The sequence below is a fragment of the Engystomops pustulosus genome, chromosome 7, assembly GCF_040894005.1.
Source record: "Engystomops pustulosus chromosome 7, aEngPut4.maternal, whole genome shotgun sequence".
Taxonomy (NCBI): domain Eukaryota; kingdom Metazoa; phylum Chordata; class Amphibia; order Anura; family Leptodactylidae; genus Engystomops; species Engystomops pustulosus.
Window position 1 is genome coordinate 107,066,509 of NC_092417.1, and position 24,900 is coordinate 107,091,408.

Below are 24,900 nucleotides of genomic sequence, written 5' to 3' on the forward strand. Positions count from 1 at the left end.
CGGCGATCCGTTGCTATGGTAGCCTCGGGTCTCATGAAGACCCGAGGCTACTTCGGGTTAACCCATGCATTACAATGTGCTATCAGCATATTGTAATGTATGAGTAGTAAAATACACATATACTGCCATACTGTAGTATGGCAGTATATGATAGGATCGTGCAGACACCCTAGGGTTAAAGTACCCTTGGGAGTCTGAAAAATATTAAAAATAAAAATTAAAAAAAGTTAAAAAAAAAAATTATAATAAAAAACCCTAAAAACTCAAATCACCCCCCTTTCCCTAGAACTGATATAAATATAAATAAACAGTAAAAATCATAAACACATTAGGTATCGCCGCTTCCGAAAATGCCCGATCTATCAAAATATAATAACAGTTTTTCACTGCGTTTAATCCCTTAATGGAAAATCGCGCCCAAATTCGAAAATGGCACTTGTTTTGTCATTTAAAAAAATAAAAAAATTCTATAAAAAGTGATCGCTAGGTCGAACAGTCCTAAAATTGATAACATTGTAAACGTCATCAAAATCTGCAAAAAACTGCACCACCCACAGCTCTGTACACTAAAGTATAAAAAAGTTATTAGCGCCAGAAGATGGCAAAATCCCCCCAAAAAATTTTGTACAGGAGGTTTTAATTTTTTTAAATGTATGAAAACATTATAAAACCTATATAAATTTGGTATCCCCGTAATCACACCGACCCAAAGAATAAAGTAGACATGTCATTTGGGGCGCACAGTGAAATCCATAAGATCCAAGCCCACAAGGAATTTTTTTCCCGCTTCCTAGTACACGGCATGGAATATTCAATACCATCTCTATGAAGTGCAATTTGTTACGCAGAAAATAATCCATCACACAGCTCTGTACATGGAAAAATAAAAAAGTTATGGATTTTTGATCATGGGGAGTGAAAAATGAAAAAACAAAAAAGGGCCAGGTCCTGAAAGGGTTAAACAAATCTCTCTGCAATTTATTTTTACTTAACCATAAAATAATCACAAGAGTAAAATAATTGCAGCATGACTTTGCAATTTTTTAAAAGTTATTTTAACAAATCGCAAGTCATAAATCTGGCTTTACATGGTGTTACACTAGCAGTGGTTCTATGTTTAAGCCACTCTATTGGCCACAAAGTCAATGATAAATACCCTCCCTATTACCTTCCCACCATAAAATAATAGCAATTCCTGGTGCACCACCAAGAACCACGGAGAACCACGGAGCGCACCGGCACAGAGGGTGCTGGCATGGGGCATTATCACCTAGCCCTGCCAATACATGAGCTGGTTGGAGCCTCCTCATATATCTGGCCCTCATTGATCATACGAGCGCCAGCATATGATAAATGTCCACCATTGTATCAGGAGAAAACATTCTCAAAATCACCTGGATATGTTAAAAGTATTCCAAAATTATAACCACTTATAGTGACACATGGTAGATTTGAAAAAATGGGCCGTGTCTGGAAGGTGGAAAGTGGCTTTGGCGGTAAGGGATTAATGAGAGATATGACTGTATCTGTAACTAATTTATGCAGCCCTAGGATAGGACACTGTGATTAAAATATGGATATATAAATCAGTAAACTATAGTGCAGTTAGCCTCTGTTGAAGTGTCCTGGCAGTTTTTATGACAGGATGATGTGATAAAGATTGATAACCTGTGACCTGCAGCCTGTCTCTGCAAACGGCAAAGGTACACATGGACATCCCGCCATACCTTTCCTCCAAGGACTTGGAGACAAACTGTCTCAATATTCCTTGACTCTCCCCATAATTAACACTTTCTCCAATCCTGAAAAACACTGGAGTAATTAATAAATGGGTAGTATTGAAATCTGAAACAAATATAGTATAAAACAATGTCATTTACAGGAAGACAATGTTCAGATGCTGGAGAATTGCCATTTCAGACATGTTTCATGTTTCTCCCATCTCCAGGGAAATCAGGATTTACTTTAATTTGTAAGTTTATGTTATTTTTTCCCCTTTTCATATTGTACCTTTAACTTTAAAGTTGGCCCCTGTATCCTCTGTGAATCCACAGCCTTGTAAAGTGTGGTTAGCTGTGCGACTGCTGGAGAGCTGAGCGTGCATGTCTAGTGGGGTAACAAGGTGGCTGCTTGAGAGGCAAATGTGGATGTAGATTGGGATGCCTATAGATCCCAATATAAATTCAATAAGTGGTGGCAGCGAATATTCATAATTGGACTATGACGACTGTCAGGGGGGTGATTGATGCTCAATTTGTGTTGGTGAGAGCACAATTGAGTGAGCTAAATAAATAATCTCCCTCTTGGTTGAGGTAAGTTTTTATTCAGTATCATTTAGCTTTTTTTTTGGTTTGGAGCTGCATACTAGGCAGATTGGCAGGAGTTGCCCATGAATGATAGTTGGCTATAATGCCTGACCCACTGCTGGAATCCCCAATTATCAGCAATATGTAGGGCAACCTCAAAGCAACTGTCCAATACCCGTGTAATGCCATCACAGAGAGCAGAAACATTACAGAGTTTCCCATTCAAATAAGTTATCTATGTAATACTGAAACATGAAATTGCAAGTTCTGGAGCAAGAAACACCTGCATTTCACTGTGGGTAAAACATGAGCATCTGAGACAAATAACTTTTCCTATTATCCTACATTTTTCCTACATTTATTGGAAACAGATTATGATGGAACAGCTAAATAGAATTTGTAACAATTTAATAAAAAAGAAAGATATTTCAAGGATTCGATTTTTAGAAACCAATCATTGCTATTCTTTCAATTGAAAAAAAATAATCCATGAGGGATGAAAATCCATTATACAAATATTACCAATCTCTACTTTATGTTCATCTCTTTAAGTGCTTTGACCCTACCATACAGACACAAAACCAAGTTTTTGTGTGTGTTGTGTACTATTGCCATGGAAACTGCCTTGCTTTTTCCAGTGAAATCATTTATGAGCCTTCATTTATTGGAAGGATATCAGGAAATGCATATTAATCTAGTTCCTATTCCTTTTATTTATTCTCTCTTTTGAATCTCTGCTAAACTTTCTCATCTGTATTGATGTTTTTTTCACTATCTTTTTGCTGCAAGGCTTTCACTCTCGCCAGCACGGTCTGCTAAAAATCTTCTATTTCTATACCTGAGTAATAAATTCCAAGCAATTATTCATTAAGAGAAGTCTTATGAAACTTGTAGTCTGCTCATCAGTCACTGCAGCTTCAGTAGGCAATGAAAAGTAAATATACAAAGCCAGTCTGCTTCCCTTCAGTTAATGTATTAACCGGAGATTTATAATCACGCTTCCATCATGCTCGGCTTGGCTGCCTTTTTCATCTAACTAATATTTCAGCCATTAACTGGTATACTTTACAACATATTGACTGACTGTTTTACTATGCTGGTAATATAGGTCTCCCTCAATAGACATAAATCTGTGCCGTAGAGAGGGAACATGAACGTTCTCAAACATAAAAAGTGGAAAATGTCTTCTGCAATGTTGACCAAACTCTTCCATTGTGTCTTGAAAAGTAGGTTGTAAATAAAATATCTGTCCACATCTGATTCATAATAGAGGATGATTAACCCCTTTGCTGGTAACGAGTTCTGCATTGTAAAGTTTTACTGCTCTAACAAGATGACTGATCATTCATTTATTAGCATCAATTAAGCATTGTTTATTCTAGAAATGAACAGAAATAGTAGATTTTTAATGCTTGTTGACGGGCAGTGCTAGTTTTATGGATGACTTTTATATTGCTGAAACTTTTTTTCTGGTCATTATCTTTTTCTCTTTCTTTCTTTCTTTCTTTCTTTCTTTTTCATATTTTTTTATTGTTCATTTAAATGCTATAGAGTTGAGGTGATAGTGAAGTAAAGTAAGCTTGGTATGTAATTTATTTTTTCTAAATTAACCACTTTAGGACGCAGCCAGTTTAAGGTTCAGCACCATTTTTTGTAATGCATCGCATTATATTGTTATAACTTTTGAAAACTTTAACTTATTAAAACAATTTTGAAATTGTTTTTCGTAACTTGTTGTACTTCATGTTAGTTGCTAGCTATATACTGTGGGATGGACTGTTAGGCTATATACTGCAGGGGCAGGGACTGGATAGCTAAATACTGGAGGGCAGGGGCTGGCAGGCTATATACTGCAGGGGTCAGGGACTGGCAGGCTATATGCTTAGGGGGAAGGCGCTGACTGTATACTGGGGGGCTGGCTGTATATTTAGGGCATGGGCTGGCTGTACACCGGGGGGCAGGGACTGGCTGTATACTGGGGGCAGGGACTGGCAGTATACTGGGGGCAGGAGCTGGCTGTAAACTGGGGGTAGGGGCTGGCTGTATACTAGGGTGCATGAGCTGGGTGTCTATATACTGGTGGGCAGGGGACTGGCCATCTATATAATGGGGGGAAGGCGACTGCCTAGCTTTATACTGGGGGAAGGGGCTGCTCAGCGTTATACTGGCTGGAGGCTGTGGCAAATGCATTTCCAACCCTAGACTTGACTCAAGTCAACAATTTTGCATTAAAATTAGGTAGCTCGGCTTACACTCTGGTCAGCTTAAATTTGAGGTATCTTATTTTGATGTCACACGAACATTGGTTTTCTGTATTTTCAAGGAAATTTCAGAAGTGACTTTTTTAGTGGATCATTATTGTTTGTAATGAAATTTTAAATATATAACATTAGAAACCCCCTATACATAACTCCATTTTCAAATCTGCACCCCTCAAACTATCAGGAGCAGTTTTTAGGAAGATTGTTACCCCTTTGAGATTTTTCTTAATGCAGGGAAAATTTAGAAAGGTCAGATTTTGTCAGTAATATGTTAATATAGCCCTAAAATTTACACATTCACAAAAGATAAAAAAGAGAAATCGCATCTTCAAATTTGTTATGCAATTTCTCCTGAGTACGGAGATACCACACATGTGGATGTTACTTAATGGACGCACAGCAAGCGCAGAAGAGAAAGAGGATCATACATTATCCGGTTTGTCCTACAGAATTTTGTGGTATTTAGTTAGTTCAAGGCGCAATTGGTTGAGCTATAAAATATTTGTTTTTCCGTTAATGTTGCCATGTAAGGGATCATTTTTAGGGGGGTGCAGTTTTCAGGGGTATTATTTTGTTTTCTGATGCCGTTCTAACTCTTATGAAGAGCTGAATCGTTATTAGCTTCAGCTCCAAGATGTACTATAAAGACGTGGAGCGCCATTAGCAAGTGCCAAGTGGTCAATGTCTTGTTTTCTTTGTTATTGGTGTTATGATGATGATGAGTACAGCTACTTCCATCTACTACAGAATCTGTTCATGTTCTCTAAATTAAGTGAAAAGAAATATAAAAGAACAATCAAGAAAAATTGTGCCATTTGTCTCTGATATTTTTGTCCATAAAAAAATTTGAATTATGTTAATAAAATTCATAAGGCTGGACTGTGTATGTGCGTGACAGTTACATTTCATGCAAATATTAAATGTCTGAATCGACTGCTTCCCACAGTCTTCAAAAGTGATTTAATATATTAGGCTGCCAGTCAAAGTCTTAATAAACAATGGAAGCTCAAGTTTAGAAAGGTTCTGCATGAGCTAAGCGGTAGTAAATGGACCACAGAGATTGAAATGGGAAGAAAATTATATAAGCCATATTTTATCTACGTTAGATCAAAAAATACAACAAGACAATGGGTATATAAATGGGATTATGTGTTATTTTTTGTGCCTAGGATGGTAGCCATTGAGAATTTCTATTGACTGCCAATGTCACTGTATTAATATTCATGTTATGTGAATGCCTTATAATTACAATCCAAACCTGTGTGTCTGTTTTATACAAAACAACAGCTACTGCAGAACATCATAGTATCTTAGTATACTCAGAAATATATTCACGGTCCAGCCAGGTTCCACGACAACATAAGAATTTTGTAATGCTTCTGACATTACTTCTGCAGTAATAGTCATTTCAGGATGGAAGTGAGAGGGAGAGCAGTGCAGAGGCTCTGCTCTTTAAGTGAATGGATGAAACACTTTGTCAGCAGGAGAGCAGGCACTTTTTAGAAAGGTCTTGTCTTGCTAAAATGTGTATCTTATAAGCATTGTGTATATATACACACACTGCAGATCAAAATTAGAGAACAAATGTATGATGACCTGATTTTTTTCAGAAATAATGTAATCTTCATTTTTCATCTTCATTGATGAAGGTTATGTAAGAGGTACACCATTATTTTGCAAAATAACATGATGATCATAATTAGAGAACAGCAATCTCTGTATCACAGAGAAAGATTATAACTACATTTTCTGAAGTCACCAATCAGTGTGAAGTTTACAGGCCTTATCATTTTGATCTCCTGTTTGATTTCTATCTATTTTTCTTAAAAAATAGCACCATTCCTGTCCATAGGTTTTCTCATTACACATGGACTAATTGGACAGTAGAAGTTAAATGTTCCCATGTGCCTAGTACTAATAAGTAAACCAACAGTCTCCAAATACTGTTTCGATTCTTTTGGCAATCAGCCCCATTTCACTTCAATCTCTTCAAACATCTCAACAATATGTCAGATGATGTTTTTAGTAAAAGTCCATCTTTTAAAAAATAGTATAATTCTAAGTGCTTTTCTTCTCATACATATGTGGAATTCCCCTCTATAAACAAGGACTTATAATAACTAACCACACATTTGTATTATGGAAATTCTGTATATGGAAATTGTAGGGGCACTATTTTCATTACTATTATTTTTAGAACATTTGTACATAGTAATATTTATTGAGACATAATAGAAACATGTGTCATGTTCCCAGTTGCCATTCAATTAACTTCTATTGGATGAGGGCTCTTGGCTCTTCTGTTTCTCGGCTTCTTGAACTTTATTTTATGTGACCAGGAAATCCTCAGCGGAGACATCTTCACTTGTGACCAGTTAGTCTATGTGCACTCCTGTCACTGCTAGGCAGGTTATTTGAGGTAGACTGACCTGACATGTCCATGTACACTGCAGGCAATAATCTATTTTAATGGTTTCATAACTGCTAAAAAATCAACAAGGAAGAAAGTTTCGTGTCACTGGAGTTTGTGCTTTGTATTTATTCTTATATCCACCTTTACATGAACTCCAAACTTTCCTTTATTTTCCAAAGTACATAATGAACCTATGAGATTATTCTAGTAGATCCAAATCCTATTGGGAGCTAATGGTGTGTCAGAGATGCACCATTAAAAATTCAATTTGGCAGTATGCATTTTGACTCCCCTATTAACATGGGGTTTTGAGGGGACATCTTGAGGCGAGGACAGTAACCTCAAGAGGACATTTCACCACCCCAAATATCATAAATTAACATACCATCAGGTAGAGACTTCCATACTCATTCAGGGACACTTTGGATGTGTGTGAAGCTGCTTGGTTCCGCTCAACACATGGAACACAGTGCTATCTCACAAGAACACGCTATGTTCAAACCCAACGCTGACAGAGTGGGAGACGTGTAGTAATGGTGAGGTTAGCATGAATGTGTGCCACCTCTATGCAACAAGCCAATGGTCAAAAAATAATGGATGGGGCACTAATATCACCCACTGGCATGAGCAGAGTTTGCCTGTGTACCCTCCACCCCATGGCAAAGAGCAGCATGTAACACTGTAGAAGGTAAATTCAAAGTACCTGGAATCAGTATGTAAGTCTACATGTTTGCGGTTAAAATGATTAAAATGATGCATTGAGCAGTTTTGACCATAGCGGTATCAAACCTGAAGATCTGTGTAAACATGCTTTAGTGTGTGTTGTTAGCGGCAACAGGATTGTGAAAAATGCATTTTTCTAGATTATAGATTATATTATATATTATATTACTAGGTTATAACTGGGCTCAGAGCAGTCTTTTCAATGTACCACTGCAGAGTTCCCCCACTAACTGCTGTTAGTCATTGCTGTCACTTGCCTCAAGAAGGAGGGGCTGTGATGTGTTAGAAAATGTTTTAGGGTTGTAACTGCAAATGATACATATTGTAACTTATAATACAATTATAAAATAAATCTAGAAGTAGCTCCCAACATTGCCCGGGATAGTAAATAACTGCTCTTAGCTAAAACAAAATGGAATGGGTTATCAAAAAATATTTTATATTTATCGCTCTTTCTGATTGTCTGTCTTTGGTCTGTCTGTCTGTTGAACAGTTTTCTTGCTGGTGGAATCGCTGAAGGGGCTGTCCCTCTGTTTTCTCTTCTTTTGCCTTGGTTCTGGGGAGACAAGATCGGAGACAGGGGTGTGGGAGAGGAAGGTAAAGTTTGTCTCTGTCACGGCAAGGCGAGAGAAGGCGAGGGAGGAGGTCATAAGTGCCGCCTCTCCGAAGGGGGAGCGATGGGCTGGGGCGGGAGGGTTGCCTTAGGGCCTAGTGACAGAATACCTGAGATGCCTGCTAGAGGGAGGGTGGCATTCTCAGCTCAGGGAGAGGGGGAGGAAAGATTATGGGAGGTCATGGAGGGCTGGGAGGTGAAAGGTGTCACCTTCTATTTCTTGCCAGAGTTTGGCTTTGACACCTCTGACTGCTTGTTCACATTCTTTGCTGCCTTTGTCCTTGAATGAGGTATCGTCACAGCGGACATCTGAGCTTCAAAGCCTTTGGCTGTAGCCAGTGCAGCCACGTCTGCCCAGGTCTTTTTCCTCTGTGAACAATCCTTGTAGGGATGTCTAGCTAGGCTGCAAAGGTGAAGGTGCTTGAGTCCGTCTTTGGCTTCTCGGTCCGGGGTGAGCCGGACAGTCACAGATCGTAGGCTGTAGCAGTTCAGGATCTTCGTGGGCTCCTTCACCACTATGCAGAACCTCTTGAGGAAAGTGTTGATATCGCTGCCGGGGGTCCACAAGTTCCACATGGACACCATGATCTTCCTCTCTTGCCTCTGCAGCAAGCAGTTGCCAACAAAGTTGGAGAAGGGAGAGTCCAGGGCCGCCGCTTTAATTTCTTCCCTATATCTTCTACAGATGCTCACTGAGATGAATGTCACGTAGAAGAGCCGTGTGACCATGGCCTGGATTCCGAAGATGTCCGAGGCTTGGATCACCTGGTTCAGCAGCTTTTTGTTGCAGAACACTTCTTTCCTCATGTCCAGCACCCTTCCGTATATCTCCTTCAGTCGCAGTGCAACCATGTCTCTCATGTAGGGTGGGAGCTTGGGGGCTCCAGGCTGGTCTGTGTAGCCGCTGGTGGCTGCTGCTCAGAGGAGGAGCCTTCAGGGGTTGAATCAACTGCTGGGGCCTGGGTTTCTCGTCCATCTTCTTCAGTTTCTTTGTTCCGGTGGCTTTGCTTTAAGAGGCCATGGCTTCTTTCAGGCTTCCCCTGGAGGTGTGAAAAATCTTCCAGGCAGGCTTGCCTAGCTTCCAAGATGGGAGCAGAGCTGTGCAAATCTTCCCAGATGAATTCTTCTCAAAAAGCTTCCTTGTTTCTCTTCAGGTGAATCAAGCTCTAAGCGAGTACTAGCTCTGTGTTCTTAAAAGAACAATACTGTGCTTAATCTGCACAACTAGCAATAACCACTCCTCGGATAAAACTCATAGGCTGCGGTACTGCCACCGCGCAAAGTAATTCACAGAGCCAGGCCCAACGGCCTGTTCGGTCTCCTCAGTACAGCATAAGGAACTGGATTGGCTATGTGAGAGGGTAGGTGTTCTCCTTATGGAGAGATTACGAATTGAGGCCACCTTAAAGGTGTGTGGAGACTTGAAGCCATCCATGCTCCACTAGGGAATCCTGGGAAGCATGCAAATATGTTTTCCAGGTCGAAACAGTGCTGTCTAGAGTTGGGAGTCTGTTCTTTCTGAAATAGATATACTGGTTTGGCGTAATTGCACATCATGTTTTTAGACTTCTTGTAGGTCATGCCTTTTAAGGTAGCAAAAGGAGGCATTGTTTTCCATTTAACACCTTGGAAAATGTATTTGCATACTTCCCAGAATTCCCTAGTAGAGCAACTATATTTATATAGACATTTAGTCACTGACCCCTATTACTATTTATCAGTGTTCACTCTTTTCTAGTTACAAAAGTTATAATACTGAATCTTTTCTTGTAATTGAATAAACCTTCACATTTTCACTTATGTATATTATTCAGTCTCCTAGCTACAAGCTCCACAATCACCTTTGTGGGTGTGTCTAACATGCACTAGCTGTGGTCTCATTGGTTAGCAGAACGTGCTTGTGATGAGGTCACAGGATGCACGGTTACCCTTTAAGTTTGGAACTGTGGCTCATTTGTGTCCCGCGCGACCGGTTTGTTAGCTGTGCAGCCAAAGTAAACTCATCTCTAGAATTGTTTAATTTTTCCTATGGAAGTCCTGCAAAGAATCATGCATGGTGACTTTGACTAGTGATGATATGAAAATCTTATAAAAAAGCATCAAGCATTTTGTCCGGTTAAATTATATTGGGATGCAGGTAGAGGAGCTATGATAACAAGTTATTGCTGATCAGCTAACACACTGCCTTATGTATTAATGTTTAAACCACCATGCTAGTTGCCTTATCTAAGAGCATTATAGAGGAGGCAGGTTGTTCTAGATTTGGGTTCAATGGGTTTGTCTGAATTTTGGGATAAAGCTTGGTTTGTAAACTTCACTTTGATTGAACTTTGACCCATACACGAACCCTATTGAAAGATGGCCAAGATTTTAATACCCAAAAATGACTATAGTTATGGTAGAGGGCTTAAAAGAGGCAGGAATAACAGGGCAGCTGCCCTGCCCTGGACCAAGATGAGGGGTAGGCATGGGTATGTGATCGACTCAATAGTCAGCATCACTGTGTGTGTGTTTAAGCTGCACACAGCTCTGATCACAGGGCACAGACAGAGACATTACCACTGCCTGCACTCTGTGTGTGACCCAGTCACCGCTGCCGAAATTGCCTAGGTGACAGTGTCTGGGTCATAGAGTGCAGAACACCGGCATTCCCTGGCACCCTAAACTAGAAGAAGCATGTAGATACAAGGAGGAGCTGGCTGCACATGGAGCACATGTAGGTAAGCACGTAAGTAAGCATTTCCTGGACTGGCGTGTGCTAAGACTAGTTTTATACTGGGGGCATGTGCTAAAACTATAATTCCTCATCCAGGCCTTGTCCCTGCCCACAAAGGGCTAGGGAAAGTACTTAAAATAAAATAACCAGCAATGGGAAAACCACAAACCTTTCCTCTCACTGTGGTTAAGACGCTCTGTGGTTCAGACCCAGTTATTCAAAGTGGGCAAGTGGTGGGCAATAACTGGGTGCTGTTACCTTCCTTTCTTCACTTGGAAAAGAAAATAGAACAACAGAAAATGTAAGAAAGGAATTCCAGTGCTCTCAGAAGAATGAGACTTAAATCCATCAATTTTGTTCATATAAAAGCATATTTCATGGCAATGTGCATAGATACAATTAATGCAATATTACAGGTATGTCTGACCTACACGTTTCGCTTACAAAGCTTAATCATGGTTTACATGTAAAATCCTTATTCCTTTAACCCCTTCCCGACATTTGACGTAATAGTACTGCATCGCGGGAGGTGCGTTCCCGCAAAATGCAGTACTATTACGTCAAGCTTCTGGCCCCGGCTCCTGAACGGAGCCGGGGCCAGAAGCTGCGGGTGTCGGCTATATGTTATAGCTGACACCCGCCTCTAACACCCGCGATCGGAGATTTCTCCGATCGCGGGTGTTAACCCCTAACACGCCGCGGTCGCGCTGACCGCGGTGTGTTAGAGGCATTTAAAGTTATTTAAATGTGAATCGGACCCCCCCGCGGCGCTTACCGGGGGGGTCCGCTCCTCCGATCGCAGCCCCGGGACTGCCGGTGCCCGGGGCTGCGCGATCCTCCTCTCGGTGCCGGGTCCGTGCCTCCTGGCAGGACCCGGCTGTAAGACACTGGGCATGCGCAGCATGCTCAGTGTCTTACATTACACAGTGTAATACATCTGTATTGCACTGTGTAACCTGTAAAATAGCTTGAACAAGTGATCAGAAGATCACTTGTTCAAGCTAAGATGTCAGTAAATGTAAAAATAAATAAATAAAGGTTTTTTACAGTAAAAATAAATAATAAAAGAAAGTGAAAGTCCCCCCAAACACCACATTTCCCTTTACACAAGTAATAAAGTATAAAAAAACACTAAATCACGAAAAAACCCCACTTATTTGGTATCGCCGCGTCCGTAACAATCTGTACAATAAATCCTAATCATAATTGGACCCGCTCGGTGAACGTGGTAAAAAAAAAAACCAAAAACTTGCCAAAAATTAAAACTTTTTATCAAATTGCTTTACAAAAAATGTTCTAAAAAGTGATCCGAAAAAGTTACAGGCACCAAAATGATACCAATAAAAAGAGCAACTTGTCACGCAAAAAATAAGCTTACAACCAGCTCCGTAAACCAAAAAATACTATAATTATGCTGCTATAAAAATGGCAATACTAAAACAAATGCAATTTTTTCTATTCTAGTTTTCCTTCAATAAAATTGGACAAATAAAAATAAAACTATATAAATGAGGTATCACCGTAATCGTAGTGATCCGTAGAATAAAGATAATATATTATTGTTATGCTACAGTGAACCCCCCCCAAAATAATGCTAAAAATACAAAACAAGAATTGATGATTTTATTTTCCTCCACACGTAAAAAGTTAATAAAATTTCTTCAATAAGCTAAAAACCCACTAAAATTAAGGTTTTTTTTACAGTGCATCTCGTCTCGCAAAAAATAAGCCCTTATTTGTCTAAATTGCTTAAAAAATAAATAAAGATTGTATAGCCTATTCCCAACGAGCGTTGTTATAGAACGGTGCGGCAGGTAGTGACTTTCCAACACCGGTCAGGGTAAGACGGCGGCTGTTCACTGATCGGGGTAAGACGGCGGCTGTTCCTGACAGCCATCCATCCTGCCCCATGGACCAGAAGGGTTACGTCCCCCCCACACACCCCCAGTTTATTATCGCTGCTACTGGCTCATCAATTCAGACGAGCCGATAGCAGCGAATTTACTTATGACGTCAGTAATACCGGTCACTATGTCTGTAGACACTGTGATCGGGGCAGGGTGGCGGCTGTTCCTGACAGCCACCAATTTTGCCTTGCGGTCCAGAGGGGTTTTGTTGCCCCCCTCTGTCCATGTTTGCCGCTATTTGCTGGTCGATTTGGTCCAGCCAAAAGCAGCAATATTCGTCACAATGGGCATCGCTAGGGTGAATAAGAGCAACACTTGGTGATAATTTCCCTACTAAAACGAAGATTTGGTACAAAAGCGCTGGCCGTGCACATTGTACAGATTATGGTGTACAACTCTTACGAGCTGTTCCAATGTGCAGGTCCTGCCGTATCATTTCTCCGTTTTCAAGAGGAAGATATTAGGAAACTAATATTGGGACAAGAAGGACGGGGCCCCAGTACCTCTGGTTTAGATGTTCCTGTGTTTTGCCAGGACAGCATTTTCCCGGTGAATTCTGCTGCTTCTAATGGTAGGACTCAATAAAGAGTCTGTTCCAAAAGAGGAGTTAGGATGGACACTACACACTACTAAGAGACCTGCGACAACTCCAGAGTGACAAATGTTTAGTTGGTCCCCTGGTATATTTTACCTCCTTATACGCAACACATTCACAATTCACGCCCAACCTATTGTGAATTAATTTCGGTAAAATGAATAATTGTAACAACTGTTATGTCCCGTTGCTCCCTATACCCCTCCATTATTTCATAAGGGGCGCCACATAACGGGCACTGAACTTTCCAGAAATAATTGCAATTTCCATCTTGGACTCCGTTGCACATCATATTTGGAAACCACCTATATGTTCAAAATGCTCATTACACTACACTACACCACATATTACACCTTGCTATATTCCCCAAGGGGTGTACATTCAACAATTAGGGTCACTTTTCGGGTTTTCCTCTGTTTTGGTACCACTACGGCTCTCCAAATGTATCCTGACACATGTGAAGGATTTCTTACAAATTTGGCCTCTAAAAGACAAACATCCCTCTTTTCCTCTACTGTGCGCCCATAAAGCATTTTATATGCACATGTGGGGGACTTCTACACTCGGGAGAAATAGTTTTACACCTTTTTGAGGTTATTTAATATATTATCCCTTGTGGCTTACATAAATTAGGGGTAAAGTGACATTTATAGGAAAATTTTCACCTTTTTAATGATTCGGGCCTAATTGGATCATTCACCTGTAGGGGCAAATACATATATTACACATTGCAAAATTCTCTAAGGGGTGTGCATTCAAAGATTAGGGTCACTTTTCGGATTCTTATCTGTTTTATACCACTAGGGTTCTCCAAATGCATGTCAAACATTTCTGTCAAATTTGGCTTCTAAAAGGCAAACATTCCCCTTTCCTTTTACTGTGCGCCCATACAACATTTTATATACACATGTGGGGTACTTCTACACTTGAGAGAAATAGGTTTACACATTTTGAGGGGTTATTACATTTTTTTATCCCTTGTGGCTATATAAAATTAGGAGTAAAATGACCTTTATAAGAAAATGTTCACCTTTTATCTATTTAAGTCCTAATTAAATCAAACACCTTTACGGACAAATACACATATTACACCTTGCTAAATTCTCTAAGGGGTGTGCTTTCCAAAATGGTGATACTTGTTGGGGTTCCGCTCTGTTTTGGTACCACTAGGGCTCTCTAAATGCATCCTGACACATGTAAAGGATGTCTGTCAAATTTGGCTTCTAAAAGGCCAACGCCCCTCTTTCCCTTCTGAGCTTCACTGCGTACCCATACAACATTTTATTTGCATGTGTGGGGCAATTTTATACTCGGGAGAAATGCTAGTACACATTTTTTGGGGTTGTTTCATCTTTAATGCCTTATGGGATACAAAAATTAGCCGTAAAAGTGACTTTTTTGGGAAAATGTTCACCTTTTTCCTTTTAGGGACCTAATTGAAGCAAACACCTGTAGGGGAAAATACACATATTACACCTTGCTAAATTCTTCAAAGGGTGCACTTTCCAAAATGGTGACACTTGTTGGGGTTCCCCTCTGTTTTGGTACCACTAGGGCTCTCCAAATGCATCCTGACACATGTAAAGGATGATTGTCAAATCTGGCTTTTAAAAGACCAAAGCCCCACTTTCCCTTCTGAGCCCTACTGTGCACCCATACAACACTTTATATGCAAAAGTGGTGCAGTTCTGTGCTTAGGAGAAATAGTTTTACACATTTATGGGGTTGTTTCATCTTTTATCCCTTGTGGCTTACAAAAATTTGGGGTAAAAGTGACTTTTTTGAGAAAATTTTCACCTTTTTTCCCTTTTGGGGCCTAATTGAATCAAACACCTATTGGGGAAAATACACAAATTACACGTTGCTAAACTCTCCAAGGGGTGTACTTTCCAAAATGGTGTCTCATGTTGGGGCTTTCCTCTGTTTTGGTACCACTATGGCTCTCCAAATGCATCCTGACACATGTAAACTTTTTCAGCCATATTTGCCCTGCAAAAACGAAACAACGCTCTTTCCATTCCAAGTGCCCCCCTGTGCCCGTACAGCAGGGTACAGTGACAAAATGGGTATTGGCATACTCAAGAGGAATTGCCCTCAACATTGTAAAATGCATTTTCCTTTTTAACCCATTGTGAAGGTGCAAATTTTAGTGTTAAATGAATCTATAGTAAGATAAAATTACATTTCTCTAATTTCACTTTCATTTATCTTTCACGCTCATGAAACGCTCAAAGGGTTAACAAAATTCCCAAAGGTTGTTTTGAATATTTTGAGGGGTGTAGTTTCTAAAATGGTGTCATTTGTGGGGGGTTTCTGTCATGTGGGCCTTATAAAGTCACTTCTAACTAAATTGACCCTCCAAAAGTAGGTTTTGATGATTTTCGTAAAAATCTGAAAAATTGCACCTAAAGTTATAAGCCTCCTAACATCCTAAAAAAAGGAAAAGATGTTTGAAAAATGATGCCAAGTTAAAGCAGACATATGGAAAATGTTAGTTATCAAGTTATTTTAGTGCTATGACCAACTTTCCAAAAAGTAGAAAATTTTGAATTTGGAAAACATTGTTTTTTTCAAAATTTTTGCCAAATTTCCATTTATTTCACAAATAAATACTAAATATATTTATTAAATTTCTAAACCAGCATGAAGTACAATGTGTCACGAAAAAACAATCTCAAGGTCAACAGGATATGTTAAAGCGTTCCAAAGTTATAACCACTTAAATAGACACATGTCAGATTTAAAAAAATGGTCCGTGTCAGGAAGGTGAAAAGTGGCTTCAGCGTTAAGGGGTTAAAGGTCTGTGCTCCGACAAGGTCACAATCACATGACAACAGTCACAAGACAATCTTGTACTGCCTCCTGTCCGAGAACGGTCCATCACAAACAAATAAAATACTTTAGAAATACAATAAAATATTATCTGAGAGTATGCAAGGAAGACCGGAGCACTTGAATAAAATCCAACAAAATTTTATTGCAAATCCATTCTAAAATTTAGCACAAGTTTTGTGCATTAATCGGTGTAGGTACATGACTTACCGGTAACACGACTTACCGGTAACACGCGCGATCGATGGCAAAGCCACCATCATCTTCAAAAAGATGGAGGCCCCCATCTTAGTGCAGGTCATCTCTCCCCCGTGACGTCATCGGGTTCAACAGCCTCGGGTTCAATATATCTGATCTATCAATGTTGTGTGAAAAACTAATTTTCAAGGCAAAAGAACATATATTTACTCTTCTATCACATGGGAATCTATTTTCTGGTATCTCAGCTAACCAGTATCCATTAATGATCTCTACAAAGTAGCAGGCATGTCTGATGCTCATTCAATAATGTTATTTTCATAAGACTCAATTATTTGATTTCTGCCTTTATTGCTCATTTAAATGGTGCAATATGATGCAAAAGCCTTGCTCATTTACTTATATAAGAACTCTCATCGTATAATGCATGGATTTACAAACATCTTAAATATTCAATGTTCACTAATTTGGGTAAATCGAGAGACAACACAAACACATCACCATGTTAATTCATTTTGTTGATGCGTTCTGCTTACTGCAGCCTTGGTCTAGAATAGCAGAGGAGACAGAATATTGGCTGGAAGTAAGAAATAAGCTTAGGGTAAACAATATGAATGTAAATGTACAATGCCCTGCTGTCGTATACATCACACTGTCCCCCTGTAGAGGAATGTGCAGAAACTAGGAAAAAAGCAATTTTCTATCTGTAAATTGGAATGCCTGCCAACCAGTTAAATGCTGTACCACCAATTAGTGGTTGATTCCTCTTGGGTATTAGAAGACTAGAAGTTTTCATTGACATTACTGCAAATAACTGACTTGTATGCATAACATTCTTAAAGGGAAAATGCCTATGAATTTATGTAGTACAATCTCAACAGATCTTTTAGTAGATAAAGGCTATCGATCTACATTATGGAGGGCGTTTATTAGTAGTGTCTCAGGGTGGGTTTTTTGGGTGTACAATCTGTGCGATAAGTAAGACAGGCATGCTAAATTCTGGTGCAAGCAGTGGAAATAGAATTAGGCAAACTTTATTTTTGTAGGTACAAGAAAAGGAGAGAAACAGGAAAGGAAGGCAGGTGACAATTAGGTATTTATTAATTTACAGTGTAGGAAATTGCTAGGAGAGACATTAATTGATCGGGGGCATCATTTGCTGGAGAGCTATGGGGACATTAATTTAAATTTTGTGGGTGTTTGGGTCATTGCTCTGGAGAGGTGGGGCTTTGGTGGAATATTAGTTTCTGGGGAGTGTGCACTTAACATCCATTGCTTGGGGGAGGGAACTGGGGTGGAATCTTAATTTCTGGAGAAGTGGATGAGATATGTGTGGGGGGGATCCATTGTTGGGGAGCTAATGAGACCATCATTAGTTTTTTAGGGGGTTGTGATGGATGTCAAATGCTGGAAAGGGGCATATCAATTGATGGGGGTCTACAAGGCACATTAATTGCTGGGGGTGAGGCTGGGGGCAACATCAATTGTAGAAAGGGGTTAGGGTGGATGACATCCATTGCAGACATCTTTTGCTAGGGAGCAAGTAGGTACATTAATTTCTGGGGGTTTTGTGGGACACTCCAATTGCTAGGAGGGGGAGACATCAATTGGCAGGTTCTATGGGGCACATCCATTGATTAGAGTGGGACTGGTAAGGGGACAACCAATCCTGGGGGTTTGGCTTGCAATATTAATTTCTGCTGTTGTGTGGACGATACCCATTGCTCCTGGGGGTGTAATATTAATTTGGGGGGGCTGTATATGACATTGTTTGCTGGTAGGGATCCATTGCTGGGTAGCTAATGGAACCATGGAAACATTCATTTTTGGGGGATTTGTGGGGGACATCAATTGCTGGGAGGGGGGACATCCATTGTTGGAGGTGAAAATCCAGAAAAAAGCAGAGAGGCAGCACTCCTTGAAATTGGCAAAAGGTGCAACATTTAAGTTCATCAATAGAGCTATTTTCAAGCATCAACCTTTTGCTATTTTGTGAATAAAGCAACATCAAATTTCAAGCAATGTTGCCTCTGCTTCTTTCTGGATTTTCATCTGTTAAATTTCTTTGAAATGGGATTGTTGGAGGGTTGCACACATACTGAGCTATGAATCATTGTACTCGCTGTGCTGCTCCACATTTTTTTGTTGCTTTTCCATTATTGGGATCGAGGGACAATATCTGTTACTGAGAGTGGCTGGTGGGCGACATCCATTGTTGACGGGGCTGCGGAGGACATCCATTGCTGAGTAGCTGGGATGGGACATCAATTTCTGAAAGGGGACACTCATTGTTGAGGGGCTGGGAGGATATCCATCGTTGAGGGGCTGCAGAGGACATTAATTTCTGGAGGGCTTTGGGGAACATCAGTTACTGGAAGGGGATGCAAGGGCATCAATTAGTGTGAGGGGCTGGGGGGGGCATCCATTGTAGATGAGGACATGAATTTCTTGGGGGCTTTGGGGGGGACATTACTTATTAGTGATACTTATTTCATGTGGGAGAATTATTCAGTGGGTGGGGGCATTATTTAGTGTGAGTATTATAAGGTGGCTCATTTCACTACACATAATTAGTATGGGGCCCATATATTAGTATGGGGCCCATATATTGTGAATGGGCATTAATTGTGATTGCCACAATAGGGATAATCTAGTATGTTTAAACTAGAATGAGTAGTATATATGTGGGTTACTCTTAGTGGGTCATTTTGGGGTGCAAAATCAGGTCAGTATACTGTACATTGCCACAATTTTAGGAATATCAATTGTGGATTTTTCATGTAGCCTTATGATAGTATTTGGAGAGAGAGTGCTAAGGTTAGCAGGAAGTGCAAAGTCTGCAAGAAAAGTGGCTCATGTTCCTTAGTAAATTTGCATTGCAGATCATGTCAGCGTGCAACTCATGAAAAGTTTTTGCCCGTGTTATTTTTATAAGTTTTTGATCTGATTCATTAGCATTTTCAATGCGTTTTTCACTCGCAGACAATACTTGTAAGATGCATGTGAAAAAGACTAACGGCTGTAGTCTATCTTTCCTGTGGAAATTGATAAATCAACTTGTTTCGGCTCTCCCGCTGACTTTAGACGCCAGCAGGAGCAGGTCCGGAGTCTCTAGTGACGTCTTTAGACATCACTGCAGTTTTCTACTGCTCCCGTGCCAGCCACGGGAGCAGGACCGGGTCTCCAGTTGTCAGAGTAGCCCGATGCACGGAGGAGCAGAGCCGGTGCTGCCGCCAGCTTTATAGACTCGGAGGTCACGTGAGCGGTGGGTCTAAAGGGGGTTGATCAGAGCTGCTGGGTCTAATTAGACCCAGTCCAGCTCTGATCAGCACCACCAGTAACAAGTGGTGGTTTCCCTCTGTAACTGAGGCATAGGTACGTCCTGGCATTGAAATAGAAGCTGCACAGACCGGTCACCGATGCAGGAGCCTCTTAATGTATCCAGCAGTGCACTAGGGGCACAGATTCCATCCGTCAGCATATGATAAATCTCCTTCTATGTCCTTTCTCCCCTTTATATGAGAGATGGGTTTTACTCATCAATTGTTCCTAGCTACATTGTATCAACAATTCTATAAAATACACACCACACAAATCCTCCAATAAGACTCTTTCATTGTGGTTTAATTTCAAACTTTGAAAACAAATACAAGTGTTTTCCGAACTCTGCCTTTAAATGACTCTGTTAAACATATGCTAATTGCAATTGCAAGTGGCTGAGGAATACAGCTCCATTGTTCTAAAAATGAGGGTAATTATTTGCAAGTGTTACATTGTTCCTTAATAATAACAATTAAATCTAATTTGTGAATAAACTGGGAAGCACCTGGTGTAACAGGTTTTCCACTGTCTAATTAAATCACAAGGAAGTGTAAATTAATATCAGAGCATACCCATCACTACATTTCTACATAAACACCAATAGAACAAATTAACCATTTCCTAAAGATAGTTCTTATTATGGATACTAATGACTGTCCTTGGAGAATAAAATAATATTCAAGACATAAATGTTAGAAATATAAGTGGAATTATTCATATTCATAATTTTTCATGGCAAATCATACAAAGTCCTTTGTAGACTAAAGTAAAGTGCAGTGATATTGATACATTAGAAATGTCTTCTTTACAATGCATGTTATATTTTGTTTGTAAAGTAAATTGCACTAAATGAAAACCACGCAGTATCCTTTTTTCTCTACATACTGTCCAAAATAGGTCCAAAAGTTGGTTGATTCATTGTCTAACAGTGATTGTGTCAGTATAATAAAGCTGCATATAAAGCTAGAGTTGGTGTTTTTCAAAATGGCAAAAAAGTGGCATTTTCAACTTGCTATTTTCCATTATGGTGTTAAACTCTTTGAATAACCATATTATATTTAGCTGGACCGGACATTTTTTGACGTGGCAATACCTAACATGTTTATGATTTTTACTGTTTATTTATATTTACATGAGTCTTAGGGAAAGAGGGGTGATTTTAAATTTGAGGGTTTTTTTATATGATTTTCTTTTTACTTTTTTAAATATTTTTCTCCCTAGGGTATTCAAACCATGGGTTGACTGATTGATCCTACCATATACTGCCATAACACTACATACTGCCATACTACATTCTGCTGTAATAGTACGTCACATGTCGGTAAGGGGCAAATTACTAATGACATTTTCACAGATTTGCAATAAATACTGGAACGATTATGGTCCCAACTCTGAAATCCATATCTATCTTTTTACACCAATCCCACACTCCTCATTCAAGTATATTACAATATAACCAAAGAATATTTCAGCTAATTTGGGCAAAAAATGACTTTTGGAGGCTTTGGAGATTGCTGATATTTCTGCAAGTATTCTTCTGATCCACTGTTCAAGGCCATTTACCCACCATGTGTGACAACTAGACCTGGTGTACTCAAAAAATGTAGCATTCCTCCTCAAAAACAAGAATGAGACATTTTCTATGTTACATTATACAGCCCTGCAGACTCTTAAAGGGGGTCTTATTTTTATGCTTGCCATGGTGGACCCATGACAGAGAGTGCTTAAAATGAAGGGAGTGGCCAGAGTAATAAAAGCCAACAAAAATTGCGTGGTGCTGCACCTTCTCTCTTATGAACTGTCCTTAACGGTCCTAGATGGATCCAGCAAACATCCACTGTTCAATAATCCAGTAGAATAAAAACTCTTATGACCGGAGCTCAAAAACGAAAAAGACGATCCTTGCAAGGATTGGCGTCCTCGTGGAGTTATTTGTGATATGCGCATTTTTTATCTACATATGTAGAACTGGAAATAAAAGTTTTAAAAGTTTGAAACTGTCTACACTATGTCTGGATATGTCTCTTATATACAACGAGTGGAAGAGACTAGGACAGGAGTGAAAATATTGACGGTTTCTGGTCTGAATGGTGACTTATCCCTGAAAGTGATCCCTTGTGTTTGGTGCACAAATAAGGAGGAAACGTGCATGGATCGTCTTTTTCATTTTTGAGCTCCGGTCACAAGAGTTTTTATTCTACTAGAGTAATAAAAGGCTAAGAAATACATTCAGTACTTTTTACATTGTTAAATAAATTCTACCATCAAAAAACGCATGTTAAACCAGGGACATTTACTAACAGATCCAGACAACTGTGGTAATCTTCTTATATTTGTTATCCATGGCCTTCTTCCTTCTCAAAAAACAACTTTAAAACTCTTTATTTGCCATACAGCTGGTACCTACCATATTTCAATTTCCAACACCAGCTTTGGAGCAGGTAGGTGACTTCATGTTATTTGTTGCAGGGAAAAGCAAGAAATAGCACAAGGCAGCTTTAATTAACAAACAGGAGATCATTGTATGAAAACTCTATAAAAAACACTGTAAAAGTTCTAGCATCCTGATAATAAAAATGAAGAGATAAAAATTTGATAACCTGCAGATTGGATCTGAACCTCTTCAGATAACAGCACTGTTAAGAGACTTCGGCAACATTTTTATATCAAAAGATCATAAAGTTGTCATATCAATATTAACAGTAAATGCATTTTAAAAGGGAAAGAGAAGCGGGTCAAGTGTAGGTCAATATTGTATTAGCTGAAGAATTACCCAATTATTCTAATGTGTTCTCAGTGAAACAGGATTTTTCACATTTTCTGCATTGGGTTAGTAAACGAGAAACATGCACTTGGAATATCATCAAACCTCCTGACTCCTAAAATGTAAAAATAAATCATTTTACCTGGAAAGGAAGTATCTGGATCCTGTTTTACACTTTTTTAAGTCTCCATTTAAGAAGAATATTTTGAATGAAAGATGAAGCTCATACACAATGCTAAGTGCCTCTTTAAGTGCAATGCTCTCCCCGGGGCTTCCTGGCATTATTTTAAATTGATGAAACTAAATTTTATATTCAGTCATTTTAAGAGACAAGGGTATTAGGGAGGAATTTATAGATAATATGCTTACATATATTACAATTACTATTGATGGCAATGAGTAGGAGCAAGCAGCCCACTGGAGAAAGAGATACATTGCTCTTTAATAGAGCTGTACAGAATTGGAATTTTACACAAGTAGAGCTCAGTTTGTTAGAAGTAGCCAGGTTTAGATTAGGGCAGTTAATTGGAATGTGAGATCATCAGAACTCACATCAGTCTCTCTTGCACATGAAGCTCACAATCTACCATCCTTGGCTCAAACAAATGCTGGCAGGATAGAAAAAAATAGGAACTTAAAGGCTATGTACATCTTTACAAACTACTATTTTCTTATTTATAAATAAAGTAAAATCATTTTACAAATAAAGATATTGAACACTACCGAGCCTTTGTGATGTCTGTATTGATCATAGCTGCCCTGCTCATCTTTCAGTAAAATCCATCTGAGAAAGATTTAGACAAATGGCTATCTCTTTGTATTCATGCACAAGTCTTTGCTCCAGCAAATCCTACTGTCCCTCTCCCTCATCCAGTCTTACCACATTTAATTGTATTATTATCTATAGGACGCCAATCTATGGTAGACCAGGAAGCCTCAATAAGGCAGCAATTATTAGACATCAGGGGCATTATAAAAATATTCCCTACAGAAATATTGTTAGTTTAAAACATACAGTTTAATTGATATGCATTAAAATGCAAATGCATTAAAATTAGCCAAAAAGAAACCAGAAATGTGTCAACCAAAACGAAACAACCATTTGATAAGAATACAATCAGTCAGAAACTCCAACAAAATGCAGAATAATGTGAGAAAATAAACTTCCTTGTCTGCTGGATTAAAAATGGCTAAACAGGGCTGGGAGAAGTTTATTTCATCCACAGGGTTGGTAAGAACCACTATTTCCATGTTAGTGCTTCAGGTTGCATTCTCTAATCTTTGCCCTGTTTATCCCTACAGAGCATGACTCCCGGCCTGACAAGGACATTACCCATCATTTTCCTAGGATCCCCACCCTGATGTTTTTTCACCATATTGTAAGTTTCTTCAGAGGGCTCATCATGGGGTAAACATAAAAAGATTACTGAGGTGTTGCATCCAACTGGTTATAACAAAATAGACAAGCATTATAAACGTGAGAGGGAAATTGTGTGGAAGGGATAAACATTTCATTTTAAAGAGGACACGGTGACATGATAATTCAAAGGGCACAAAGAGAGTTTTATAAAGTCTCAGATTTAATAAATATTTTCACATTTTCTAATTGTAACCAGCTGTATGATGGGGCCATTGTGAACTTGAGGGAAAAGGGGACCTGGTGTCCTGAAGAGCAAACTTTATAGAGTCAAATTCTAGCTGCAAGAAATCCTCATGGTTATGTGGGCCAGATGGAAGAGACATGAAAAGTAAAATAACTGTAAACAGGCATCACCTTGACGTAATTATTTTTTTTATATTGTTTCAATTAAATGTTTTACAGAGCTCTTCTTAAAATAGTCATATATAGTATGTTAGTATTATTGGTAAGTTTAGGCTGCAGCCTAATTAGATATGTATTGACTCCCATGCGAGTAGCCCCTTCGAGCTATTCTTCTGTCATCAAACATATGATAGTTAGATGTCCCACTACTAAGCCCTCTACCATTACTCAAATAATATATCCTTGGCTGTATACAAAGAACCTAATGGTTACTAAAACAAAGTTCCAACATAAGTCATATAAACTAAAACATTATATGCTTCTGTATGTTTCATTGGCACTGCATGGATAAAATAATCATTGGTTTAGGCCAATATTTTGCACAGGTAATAATACCATCTACTTCCTCAGTTTATATAGCTTTTGTAGCTATAATTTGTAGTAGAACCTGTACCCCACCCCCTGGGGCCATCCTGCCATTGCAAGCTC